Here is a 13,209-nt window from a genome sequence, read left to right on the forward strand (position 1 = left end):
GTTGGTAATGCCAAATAGTAAAGGTCTCAATTACATGATAGCTACAACATGCAGTGAGAAAATAGTAGAAGCATACGGCATATCAATGGTGCAAGAATTGCAACAATGGGGAAGAGGGTGTGGGTAATGCAAAATAGTGTAAGTGCATATCAATGCAAAAGGAATATCAGTATTATAAAAATTAGCATTGACTTATGAATAATAATACCCAATTAGAATAAAACAAGTCATGAAGCACCAGGATAATTCAAAAAGATGTAACAGTTAAATGAGAAAATTTTAACACCAATGAAAAAATAATAATTTTAGAAAAGAAAATAAAAATATACCCAAAATTAAAATGCAATGGATGAAAGTATGCAAATAAATTAAATAAAATAGAATGGAAGTGAAGAGGGATGAGAAGTTAAAAAGATGAAGTAAGAAAGAAAGAAGAAAGAAGAAAAGATAGAAAAAAATCAGGATTAGAAAAGAAAAGATAAGATAATTGGCGCTGATCAGGATAAGTTGTGCGACGCGGGCGACGCGGACGCGTGGGTGACGCGGTCGCGTGGTGTATGATAAGTTCAGGTGATGCGGACGCGTGGGGCACGCAGACGCGTGACTCGATTTGTGCTAGTGGCGCGAGGGCAGCCTCGCGTACGCACAACTCTCTGTTTAAATGCATTTTTGCCAAAAATCTGGGGTGAAGCGTTCGCGTGGGTGACGTGATCGCGTGGATGGCCATATTTGCAAAACGACGCGAACGCGTCGGGCACGCATTTGCGTGGTAAGGCTTGTGCTTCTAGCTCCGTTCTAGCCCCATTCCAGCCTAACTTGCTGTCAAACACCCGTTTACATCGATTTTACAGGCCACGCATTCGCGTGGGTGACGCGGACGCGTGGGAGGCATTTTTCCCACATGACGCAGACGTGTTAGCAACGCGGTTGCGTGGATCAATTTGTGCCAAAGGCACGCCTCCAACCACGCTCTCGCGTGACTCTCTGTTCAGTTCTCTTTTCTTCAAAACGCACTGGTGACGCGGACGCGTCAGCGACGCTGCCGCGTCGCGTGCGTGTTTTTTTTTTTGTAGAATGCAAAATGCAATGCTAATGTGGATGTTATGAATAATTCCATGTTCAATGAAATAAAATAAAACTTAAAAACAAACAAAACGAAATAAAATTAAAATTGAAAAAGGAACAATCATACCATGGTGGGTTGTCTCCCACCTAGCACTTTTAGTTAAAGTCCTTAAGTTGGACATTTGGGGAGTCCTTTGTTATGGTGGCTTGTGCTTGTACTGATCCTTGAATCTCCACCAATGTTTGCAATTCCAGTATCCTCCAGGATCCCAAACTAGGCGCAAAAAGCCTTCAAGCAAGTTAAAGCAAGTGACAAGGCCCCAAGAGTGTTGATTGCCAGAATGAATTCCGGGGTCCCAAACCTTGCTTTTGCCCCCGTCTTCTTGTTGATCATTAGTGATCCAACCGGGTGGCAGGCAATCTGAATTCTCACTAAAGTGGCCAAACAACTTCCTAGACCCATTCAGTTGAGCTCTACACCAACCTTTGCATTTAAACTTTGAGCTTTCCACCATATTGAATCTTGCATGACGACTCCTACCACTAACCATCTCCCTCTTACTCTTAAAGCCACAAAGAGCTCTAATCTGACCATCTGTTTCAAGTAAAGCATATTCAAGTGAGCTAATTAAGCTTAGAGATGAGAGATTTACCCACTTGAATGAAGGGATGGATGGTGATGGCTTTGGGAAAGAGGTCTCCAACAACTGTGGTAAGGTGATTTCCAGCTCCATTCCCTTGTGCTCTTCCTTGACAACTTCCACCTCTTTGCGAGCTTCTTCAATTCCAACCTCTTTCTCTTGGTAGCTTTCTTCCAAATCAAACTCTTCTTTATGGCTTACCAAGGGCATGGGAGGTTGTGCTTCCTCTTCTTTAATCTCCATCTCTTGATCAACCTCCGCAAAATCTTCAACCATGATATGCCTTGGAGGTTGTACACCCTCTTCAACATCAAATTCAAACTTCTCGGCAGAATCCTGTACAGTTCTCGATTCCCATGGAGGTTCAGCATCTCCTAAATCTTCAACCATTTCTTCCTCTGCAACTATTATGGCTTCCTCCACTTGTTCCAATACAAAGCCATGTTCCTCATTGTCCACCGAAGTTTCTAGTGTCTCCTTCATGCTATGCTCTTCTTTTGATTCTCCACATGAAGCCATGGGAGTACTTTGAGTGCTCAGATATTGAGAAGCTAATTTATTTACTACCTCGGTTAAGGCAGTCGCGAGTTCCAGTACAACCTTTTGCATCTTCGCTTGCCCTTGAAGAAGACCACAAATGATGTCATCCATTAGAGATTGGGGTGGATATGAGGGTTCATTATTTTGGAGAAAGGGTTCATAATAGGAAGGTGGTTCTTCTTGATAAGGATATAGAGATGGTGAATATTGAGGTGATGGTTATGGGTGTGGTTCATATGGTGGTTGGTGTGGTGGATATAGGTTAGGGTCATATGGTGGTGTTTGGTGGTAAGAGACTTGTGAGTATGGTGGTTCAAAATTACGTGGAGGGGGAGGTTCATAGGTTTTTTGTGGTGGGTGTTGATTGTCACGAAGAGGTCCACCATAACCATTGTCTTGGTGCGCATCATAGAATGGTTGTTGATAGTGCCTTGGAGGTGGTTGTCGCCAAGAGGGTTGATCAAATCCTTGTGGCTCCTCCCATCTTTGATTGTCCCATCCGTAACCCAAGCTTTCATTGTAATCTCCTCTTCCTATAACATGATTGTAACCAAACTCATAACCAAAGGGGTGAGAATTCATAGTAGCTAATAAAAATTAAAAATAAAAACAAATTTAAATTAAAAGGTTATTGAAATTTAAATTTTGAATTTGAAAATTAAATTTTGAATTTTAAATTTGAATTTTTTAAATTTTGAAATTTGAATTTTGAAAAAGTCAACAATATAAGATAAAGATTTGAAAAAGATTTAAATTTAGAAAAGGTTTTATTTTTAAAATTTTAAATTTGGATTTTGAATTTTTGAATTTAAATATTGAAATTTGAAATTTAATTTTTGAAATAAGATAAGATAAGATTTTGAAAAGGATATAATTTTTTTTTTGTGATTTTCGAAAAAAATCAATTAAAATAAAGAGTAATAACTTCTTAATTTATGAAAAAGCAAAAATAAAAACAAAAATAAAAACAAATAAACAAGCAAAAAGTAAATATTTACAATAACCAATAATAAGGCACACGTTTGCAATTCCCCGGCAACGGCGCCATTTTTGAAAAGCGAAACTCTCGCGCGATCTAGAATTTTCACAAATAAATCCCCGTTGTAAGTATAGCTTATAGACCGACAAGAATTCCGTTCTTACAAAAGTTTTGGTTGTCACAAGTAACAACCCCTTTAAAATTTATAACCGAAGTATTCAAACCTCGGGTCATGTTCTCAAGGAATTGCAGGGAGGTATATTCTTATTATTGGTCATGAGTTTTTTAAATTGGGGGGTTTTTGAAATAAGGAGCGAGTAATTTAAATGACAAGAAAAATAAATTAATAATAATAAAATCTCTTGGCAAGGTATAAGAATTTGGAATTTCTATCCTAGTTATCCTTATCAGATGTGATGAGAATTGGGTTTTAATCCCACTTAGTTAAGTCAAGTGGACTAATTAGTTTGATCCTCAAGTCCTAGTCAATCCCTGTGGGAAGACTAGCTTTAGAGCGATCTAGATCAATTAGTAATCTGCCAATTTCAACCACTGCTGGGTTTGACAACTCAAGTGTTACCAATTACTTAACCAAAGCCAAAAGGAAGAAAATATCTAAATTAAATTAAAAGCATTCATATAAATAAAGCAAAGCAAAGTCAAATCTGAAATACCTCAAATTATATTAAATAAAATATTCAAATCTAAATACGAAGAATTCATAAGCCAAATTGGTAACATGAGTCAGATACGAATAAAAGCATTAGAATAAATAAAAATATAAAAGGAATATTGAACCTGAGAAGAAGTTGAAATCCTAAATCCTAATATAAATCCTAATCCTAATCCTAAGAGAGAGGAGAGAACCTCTCTCTCTAAAAACTACATCTAATCCTAAAACTATGTGAATATGAATGTATATGAGTTGTGTGATGAATGGATGCATTCTCCCACTTTATAGCCTCTAATATGTATTTTCTGGGCCGAGAACTGGGTCAGAAACAGCCCAGAATTCGCTGGTTTCGAATTTAAGCACGCTGGTTTTTTTGCCACTGCGACACGTCCACGTGGATCACGCGTTTGCATCACTTATCGTCAAGGAAACTATAAAAAATTATATATCAAATCGAAGCCCCAGATGTTAGCTTTCCAACGCAACTAGAAACGTGTCATTTGAACCTCTGTAGCTCAAGTTATGGTCAATTTAGTAATAAGAGGTCAGGCTGGACAGCTTTAGCAGTTCCTTCAGATTCTTGTATTCCTTCCATTTTTGCTTGCTTCCTTTCCATCCTCTAAGTCATTCCTGCCTTATAAACTCTGAAATCACTTAATACACATATCAAGGTATCTAATGGTAATGAGAGAGGATTAATATTAGCAAATATAAGGCCAAAGAAGCATGTTTTCAATCATTGCACACAATCAGGAAGGAGAATGTAAAACCATGCAAATAGTATGAATAAGTGTATGAAAGATTGATAAAATCCACTCAATTGAGCACAAGATAAACCATAAAATAGTGGTTTATCAGCTTCCAAGTTCTTGGGGCTGATTTGGGTAGCCTCTTTGAGCTTGTTCTTATCGTGCTATTAATATCATGTCGGTCCTTATCTATCTTGGTATCCTTTCTTAAGTTTTCGGTAGCGTTGGAGCCTCTTTGGATTCCTTTTTGTATTTCCTGCTTGTGGCTTTGATTTTTTTAATGCTTCGGAAGTTAGTTCTAGTAATCCTGCTTTGTTTGGACCTTCTATGAGGTCTCTTGCTAAGTATTACTTTTTATAACTTTAGTATTTTATGGAGGCCGACGTCGTCATGTCGGGCTCACAGAAGTTATTTTTGTAATCCTCTTTCTTGGACCTTGTTCAGGTCTCTTTCAGGGATTACTTCTATAACTTTTATGTTTTGGACCGACTTCGTCATGTCGGGCTCTTCTAAGTTATTTTTGTAATCCTCTTTCTTGGACCTTGTTCAGGTCTCTTTCAGGGATTACTTCTATAACTTTTATGTTTTAGGCTGACTTCGTCATGTCGGGCTCTTCTAAGTTATTTTTGTAATCCTCTTTCTTGGACCTTGTTCAGGTCTCTTTCAGGGATTACTTCTATAACTTTTATGATTTGGGCCGACTTTGTCATGTCGGGCCGTTCTAAGTTATTTTTGTAATCCTCTTTCTTGGACCTTGTTCAGGTCTCTTTCAGGGATTACTTCTATAACTTTTATGTTTTGGACCGACTTTGTCATGTCGGGCCCTTCTAAGTTATTTTTGTAATCTTCTTTCTTGGACTTTGTTCAGGTCTCTTTCAGGGATTACTTCTATAACTTTTATGTTTTGGGCCGACTTTGTCATGTCGAGCCCTTCTAAGTTATTTTTGTAATCCTCTTTCTTGGACCTTGTTCAGGTCTCTTTCAGGGATTACTTCTATAACTTTTATGTTTCGGGCCGACTTTGTCATGTCGAGCCCTTCTAAGTTATAGTAATCCTCTTTTATAGGGTTGGCCAGACCTCTTTCCAGGGATTTACTTATAACTTGGGTTATTGTGACTGGTCCGACTTCTTAACATTGGCCAATCTTTAAGTTATTTTTTAGCAATCCAAGTATTAGAATTGTTGTTTTATGTTCAAGTTGGCTACTAATTTTTTGAAGCCTGCATCTGTGAATTGGGTGCCATTGTCTGTGGTGATGGAGTATAGAACTCCGAACCTCGTGACAATGTTCCTATATAGGAATTTTTGACTTCTTTGAGAAGTGGCATTAGCTAGGGGTTCTGCCTCGATCCACTTTGTAAAGTAGTCTACCTCTACTATAAGGAATCTAACTTGTCCCGATCCCTGAGGGAAGGGTCTGAGAAGGTCGAGTCCCCATTTTGCAAATGGCCATGGTGAGGTCACGCTGATGAGTTCCTCTGGTGGGGCGATGTGAAAGTTGGCATGTTTCTGGCATGGTAGACATGTCTTTACAAACTCTGTAGCTTCCTTTTGTAGAGTTGGCCAATAAAATTCTGCTCGGAGTACTTTTTTGACGAGAGCTTGTGCTCCGAGATGATTGCCACAAATACCACTGTGTACTTCTTCTAGAACTTCCTTTGTATTGGCAGTCGGCACACATTTTAATAATGGGATTGAAATCCCTCTCTTGTATAGAGTATTGTTTATGATGGTGTAATGTTGTGCCTCTCGTTTTAACCTCTTTGCCTCTTTTTCGTCTGTTGGGAGTGTTTCTGTTTTGAGGTAGTTAATTATGGGAGTCATCCATCCTTGATCCTGACCTGTTATGGCTAGGACTTTTTCTTCTTCCGAGATTGACGGACTCTGCAATATTTCTTGGATGAGGCTTCTATTGTTGCCCCCTGGTTTAGTGCTGGCTAGCTTTGAGAGTGCATCAGCTCGGGCATTCTGTTCTCGTGGTATATGACGGACCTCATATTCTCCGAGCTGTCCGAGCTGTTCCCTGGTTTTGTCCAAGTACTTTTTCATGGTGGGGTCTTTGGCTTGGTAGCTCCCTGCAATTTGTGAAGTGACTACTTGTGAGTCGCTGAAGATGGTAAGCTTTTGAGCTCCCACCTCCCTAGCCAGCTTCAAGCCAGCTAGTAATGTCTCATATTCCGCTTGATTGTTTGAGGCAGGGAACCCGAATTTGAGGAAGAGTTCAATTTAAGTCCCTTGGTTGCTTTCAATTATCACACCTGCGCCACTTTCATTTTTATTTGAGGAACCGTCCACGTAGAGACTCCATTCTGTGGGGGTTTCTGGGGCATCTGTAAATTTTACAATAAAGTCGGCCAGGTATTGTGATTTAATGGCTGTTCGAGCTTCATATTGAAGATCAAATTCAGACAACTTGACGACCCATTGCAAGATTCTACCTGCTAAGTCTGTTTTCTGCAAAATCCCCTTTATGGGTTGGTTGGTCCGAATCCTAATGGTGTGAGCTTGGAAGTATGGACGAAGTCGTTGAGATGTTAGTATGAGGGCATAGGCAAATTTTTCTATTTTTTGGTAGTTCAGCTCGGATCCTTGTAATGCTTTACTGATGAAGTAACCGGGTTGTTGCCCACTGTCGTCTTCTCGAACTAGTGCAGAGGCTACTGCTCGACTTCCTACCGTGAGGTACAATATGAGTGGTTCTGCTTTCCATGGCCGAGTTAGGATAGGTGGTTGTCCCAGGAATCCCTTGAACTTTTGGAAGGATTGCTCGCACTCTGTTGTCCATTCAAACCTTTTTCCTTTCCTTAGAGCGGCGTAGAAGGGGAGAGATCTTATTGCCAATCCAGCTAGAAATCTGGACAAGGCTGCCAACCTCCCGTTGAGTTGTTGCACCCCTTTGACGCAAGTCGGGCTTTTCATGTCGAGTATGGCCTGGCATTTATCTGGATTTGCTTCGATTCCTTTTTGTGTGAGCATAAAACCCAAGAATTTGCCAGCTTCTACTGCGAAGGTGCATTTTGCAGGATTGAGTCGCATGCCATGCTTTCTTATAGTGTCGAACACTTGGGTCAGGTCGGACAATAGCGTCTCTTCACTTTGTGTCTTTATTAAGATGTCGTCCACATAGACTTCCATGATTTTTCTGATATGCTCCGAAAAGACTTTATTCATTAACTTTTGATAAGTAGCTCCCGCATTTTTAAGACCAAAAGGCATTACGATGTAGCAATAGTTTGCTTTTGGGGTTAGGAATGAGGTTTTTTCTTGATCGGGTGGATGCATTGGGATTTGATTGTATCCCGAATACGCATCCATGAATGAGAGGTATTTATATCCAGAAGAGGCATCCACCAGGGCGTCGATACTTGGGAGTGGATAAGGATCTTTTGGGCAGGCTTTGTTGAGATCAGTGTAGTCGGTGCACATTCGCCACTTCCCGTTTGATTTTTTCACCAAGACGACGTTAGCTAGCCATAGTGGGTACTTGACTTCTCTTATGAATCCTGCCTCCAATAGAGCTTGTACCTGCTCTTCCACAGCTTGGGATCGTTCTGGTCTGATCTTTCTTCATCTCTGTTGTACTAGCCGAGATCCTGGGTAGACCGCCAACTTGTGGCACATTAATTTGGGGTCTATGCCTGGCATGTCTGCAGCTTTCCATGCAAAGAGGTTGACGTTCTCTCGTAAGAACTGTTCGAGTAATTCTTTTATGTCTCCTCTTGGAAGCCTACCAATATTGGTTGTTTTGTCCGGGGTGTCTCCGATCTGGATTTTCTCTACTTCACCTTCGGGTTGTGAGCGGAGTTCTTCTCGCCTCTGAGCTCCTCCCAGTTTGATTGTGTGGAATTCTTCTCCTCTGCCTCTGAGGTTTGAACTTTCGTTGCAACAGTGGCGCGCCATCTTCTGATCTGCTTTAATTGTAGCTATCGCTTCTGCAGTTGGAAATTTCATGCATAAATGTAGAGTTGAGACTATCGCGCCGAGTTGATTCAATGTTGTTCGACCTATTAAGGCATTGTAGGCTGATGAGCGGATAATTTATACGCTTTTTGGCATTATTTTTAGTATGTTTTAGTAGGATCTAGTTACTTTTAGGGATGTTTTTATTAGTTTTTATGTTAAATTCACATTTCTGGACTTTACTATGAGTTTGTGTGTTTTTCTGTGATTTCAGGTATTTTCTGGCTGAAATTGAGGGACTTGAGCAAAAATCAGATTCAGAGGTTGAAAAAGGACTGTTGATGCTATTGGATTTTGACCTCCCTGCACTCAAAGTAGATTTTTTGGAGCTACAGAACTCCAAATGGCACGCAATATATAATAGTCCATACTTTGCCCAAGTTTAGATGACGCAAAAGGGCGTTGAACGCCAGTTCTACGCTGCAGTCTGGAGTTAAACGCCAGAAACACGTCACGAACCAGAGTTGAACACCAAAAACACGTTACAACTTGGCGTTCAACTCCAAAAGAAGCCTATACACGTGAAAGCTTCATGCTCAGCCCAAGCACACACCAAGTGGGCCCCGAAAGTGAATTTCTGCATCAATTACTTACTTCTGTAAACCCTAGTAGCTAGTCTAGTATAAATAGGACTTTTTACTATTGTATTTTTATCATCTTAGGATCATCTTGGGACGTCTAGTTCTTAGATCACGGGGGCTGGCCATTCGGCCATGCCTGGACCTTTATCAGTTATGTATTTTCAACGGTAGAGTTTCTACACACCATAGATTAAGGTGTGGAGCTCTGCTGTTCCTCATGAATTAATACAAAGTATTACTGTTTTTCTATTCAATTCAACTTATTCCGCTTCTAAGATATCCAATCGCACTTCAACATGAATGTGATGATCGTGACAGTCATCATCATTCCCTATGAACACGTGCCTGACAACCACTCCCGTTCTACCTTAGATTGAATGAGTATCTCTTGGATTCCTTAATCAGAATCTTCGTGGTATAAGTTAGAACCCATGGATGGCCATTCCTAAGATCCGGAAAGTCTAAACCTTGTCTATGGTATTCCGAGTAGGATCTGGGAAGGGATGGCTGTGACGAGCTTCAAACTCGCGAGTGTTGGGCGTAGTGGCAGACGCAAAAGGATCAATGGATCCTATTCCAGTATGATCGAGAACCGACAGATGATTAGCCATGCAGTGACAGCGCATTGGACCATTTTCACTGAGAGGACAGGATGTAGCCATTGACAACGGTGATGCCTAACATACAGCTTGCCATGGAAAGGAGTAGGACTGGTTGGATGAAGACAGCAGGAAAGCAGAGGTTCAGAGGAACGAAAGCATCTCTATACGCTTATCTGAAATTCTCACCAATGAATTACATAAGTATTTCTATCTTTATTTTCTTTTTATTTATTATTATTATTCAAAAACTCCATAACCATTTGATATCCGCCTGACTGAGATTTACAAGATGACCATAGCTTGCTTCATACCAACAATCTCCGTGGGATCGACCCTTACTCACGTAAGGTTTTATTACTTGGACGTCCCAGTGCACTTGCTGGTTAGTTGTATCGAAGTTGTGACAAATTATGAATTAAAATTTGAGCACCAAGTTTTTGGAGCCATTACCAGGGATCACAATTTCGTGCACCAAGTTTTTGGCGCCGTTGCCGGGGATTGTTCGAGTTTGGACAACTGACGGTCCATCTTGTTGCTCAGATTAGGTAATTTTCTTTTTGTTTTATTTTCAAAAATATTTCAAAAATTTCTCATCTATTTTCGAAAATTATTCTAAATTTTTAAGAATGAATTCTAGTGTTTCATGAAGCATGTTGAAGCTTGGCTGGCTGTAAAGCCATGTCTAATTCTTTTGGACTGTGGCTTCCAACCATCAGCATAGAGGCAAGTTAATTGGAATATCAGCTGTTGCATGCCTGATTTATATCCTAAAGCTGACTGGCTATTAAGCCATGCCCAACCCTTGGATTGGAGCTTTAGGCCAACATTGAAAGATTCCTAGGATTCTTATAAAAAATTTTGAATTTCTTATTTTCTTTTTCCTATATGTTTTTCGAAAAAAAAAATTAAAAGAAAATATAAAAAAATCATAAAATCATAAAAACCAAAAATATTTTGTATTTCTTGTTTGAGTCTAGAGTCAATTTTTAAGTTTGGTGTCAATTGCATTTTTTCATTTTTTTCTAAAAATTTATGCATTTTTCGAAAATTCATGCATTCATAGTGTTCTTCATGATCTTCAAGTTGTTCTTGGCCAGTCTTCTTGTTTGATCTTCATGTTTTCTTGTTTTGTGTCTTTTCTTGTTTTTCATATGCATTTTCAATTTGTTAGTGTCTGAAGTTTGAAAATTTCTAAGTTTGGTGTCTTACATGTTTTCTTTGCATCAAAAATTTTTCAAAAATATGTTCTTGATGTTCATCATGATCTTCAAAGTATTCTTGGTGTTCATCTTGACATTCATAGTGTTCTTGCATGCATCACATGTTTTGATTCATAATTTTCATGTTGTGAGTCTTTTTCATATTTTTCTCTTTCATCATTAAAAATTCAAAAATAAAAAAAAAATCTTTCCCTTTTTCTCTCATAAATTTTTGAAAATTTGAGTTGACTTTTTTAAAACTTTTTAAAATTTAGTTATTTCTTATGAGTCAAATCAAATTTTCAATTTAAAAATCTTATCTTTTTCAAAATCTTTTTCAAAAATCATATCTTTTTTATTTTTCTTATTTATTTTCGAAATTTTTAAAAAATATTTTTCAAAAATATTTTTCTTAATTTTATATCATATTTTCGAAAATATCATCAACAATTAATGTTTTGATTCAAAAAAATTTCAAGTTTGTTACTTGCTTGTTAAGAAAGATTCAAACTTTAAGTTCTAAAATCATATCTTGTGATTTCTTGTGAATCAAGTCATTAATTGTGATTTTAAAAATCAAATCTTTTTCAAAACTAATTTCAATCATATCTTTTCAAAAATATCTTTTTATCTTATCTTTTTCAAAATCATATCTTTTTAACCATACCTTTTCATATCATATCTTTTTCAAATATCTTTTCTAACTTCTTATCTTCTTATCTTTTAAAAATTGATTTTCAAAATTTGTTTCAACTAACTAATTAACTTTTTGTTTGTTTCTTATCTCTTTCAAAACTACCTAACTAACTATCCCTCTCTAATTTTCGAAAATACCTCACTCTTTTTCAAAATTTCATTTTAATTAACTAATTGTTTTAAATTTTAATTTTAATTTTACTTTTCCTTTAATTTTCGAAAATCATCAACTCCTTTTCAAAATTTATTTTCGAAAACTTCTCTCTCATCTTCTTCTATTTATTTAATTACTTACTAACACTTCTCTTCATCTTATATCTCTGCTCCTATCCTCACCCTTGTGTTTGGATTATCCATTCTTCTTTACATTACATTCTTTTCTTCTTCTACTCACACAAAGGAATCTCTATACTGTGACATAGAGGATTCTATATTTTCTTTGTTATTCCCTTCTTTGTCAAATGAGCAGGAGCAAGGACAAGAACATTCTTGTTGAAGCAGATCCTGAACTTGAAAGGACTCTAAAAAGGAAACTAAGAGAAGCTAAAATACAACAATCCGGAGACAACCTTACAGGAATTTTTGAACAGGAAGAGGAGATAGCAGCCGAAAATAATAATAATGCAAGGAGGATGCTTGGTGACTTTACTGCACCTAATTCCAATTTACATGGAAGAAGCATCTCCATCCCTGCCATTGGAGCAAACAACTTTGAGCTGAAACCTCAATTAGTTTCTCTGATGCAGTAGAACTGCAAGTTTCATGGACTTCCATCTGAAGATCCTTTTCAGTTTTAACTGAATTCTTGCAGATCTGTGATACTGTTAAGACCAATGGGGTTGATCCCGAGGTCTACAGGCTTATGCTTTTCCTGTTTGCTGTAAGAGACAGAGCTAGAGTGTGGTTGGACTCTCAACCCAAAGATAGCCTGAACTCTTGGGATAAGCTGGTCACGGCTTTCTTAGCCAAGTTTTTTCCTCCTCAAAAGCTAAGTAAGCTTAGAGTGGATGTTCAAACCTTCAGACAGAAAGAAGGTGAATCCCTCTATGAAGCTTGGGAGAGATACAAGCAACTGACCAAAAAGTGTCCTTCTGATATGCTTTCAGAATGGACCATCCTGGATATATTCTATGATGGTCTGTCTGAATTAGCTAAGATGTCATTGGATACTTCTGCAGGTGGATCCATTTACCTAAAGAAAACGCCTGCAGAAGCTCAAGAACTTATTGACATGGTTGCTAACAACCAGTTTATGTACACTTCTGAGAGGAATCCTTTGAGTAATGGGACGCCTCAGAAAAAGGGAGTTCTTGAAATTGATACTCTGAATGCCATATTGGCTCAGAATAAAATATTGACTCAGCAAGTCAATATGATTTCTCAGAGTCTGAATGGAATGCAAGCTGCATCCAACAGTACTCAAGAGGCATCTTCTGAAGAAGAAGCTTATGATCCTGAAAACCCTGCAATAGCAGAGGTGAATTACATGGGTGAACCCTATGGAAACACTTATAATCCCTCAT

At 38.2% G+C, this 13,209-nt stretch overlaps 1 non-coding gene across 1 annotated transcript; it reads right to left on the reverse strand.

Annotated features, from left to right (window-relative positions):
* Nucleotides 1-12,680: 12,680 nt before the first annotated feature.
* Nucleotides 12,681-12,788, reverse strand: LOC148553108 (small nucleolar RNA R71). The gene has a single exon (XR_015892773.1). It is a non-coding gene; the product is annotated as a small nucleolar RNA R71 (small nucleolar RNA).
* Nucleotides 12,789-13,209: the final 421 nt, after the last annotated feature.

This window comes from Arachis ipaensis, chromosome B7, assembly GCF_059453495.1.
Source record: "Arachis ipaensis isolate K30076 ecotype BB chromosome B7, ASM5945349v1, whole genome shotgun sequence".
In the NCBI taxonomy this organism is placed as follows: domain Eukaryota; kingdom Viridiplantae; phylum Streptophyta; class Magnoliopsida; order Fabales; family Fabaceae; genus Arachis; species Arachis ipaensis.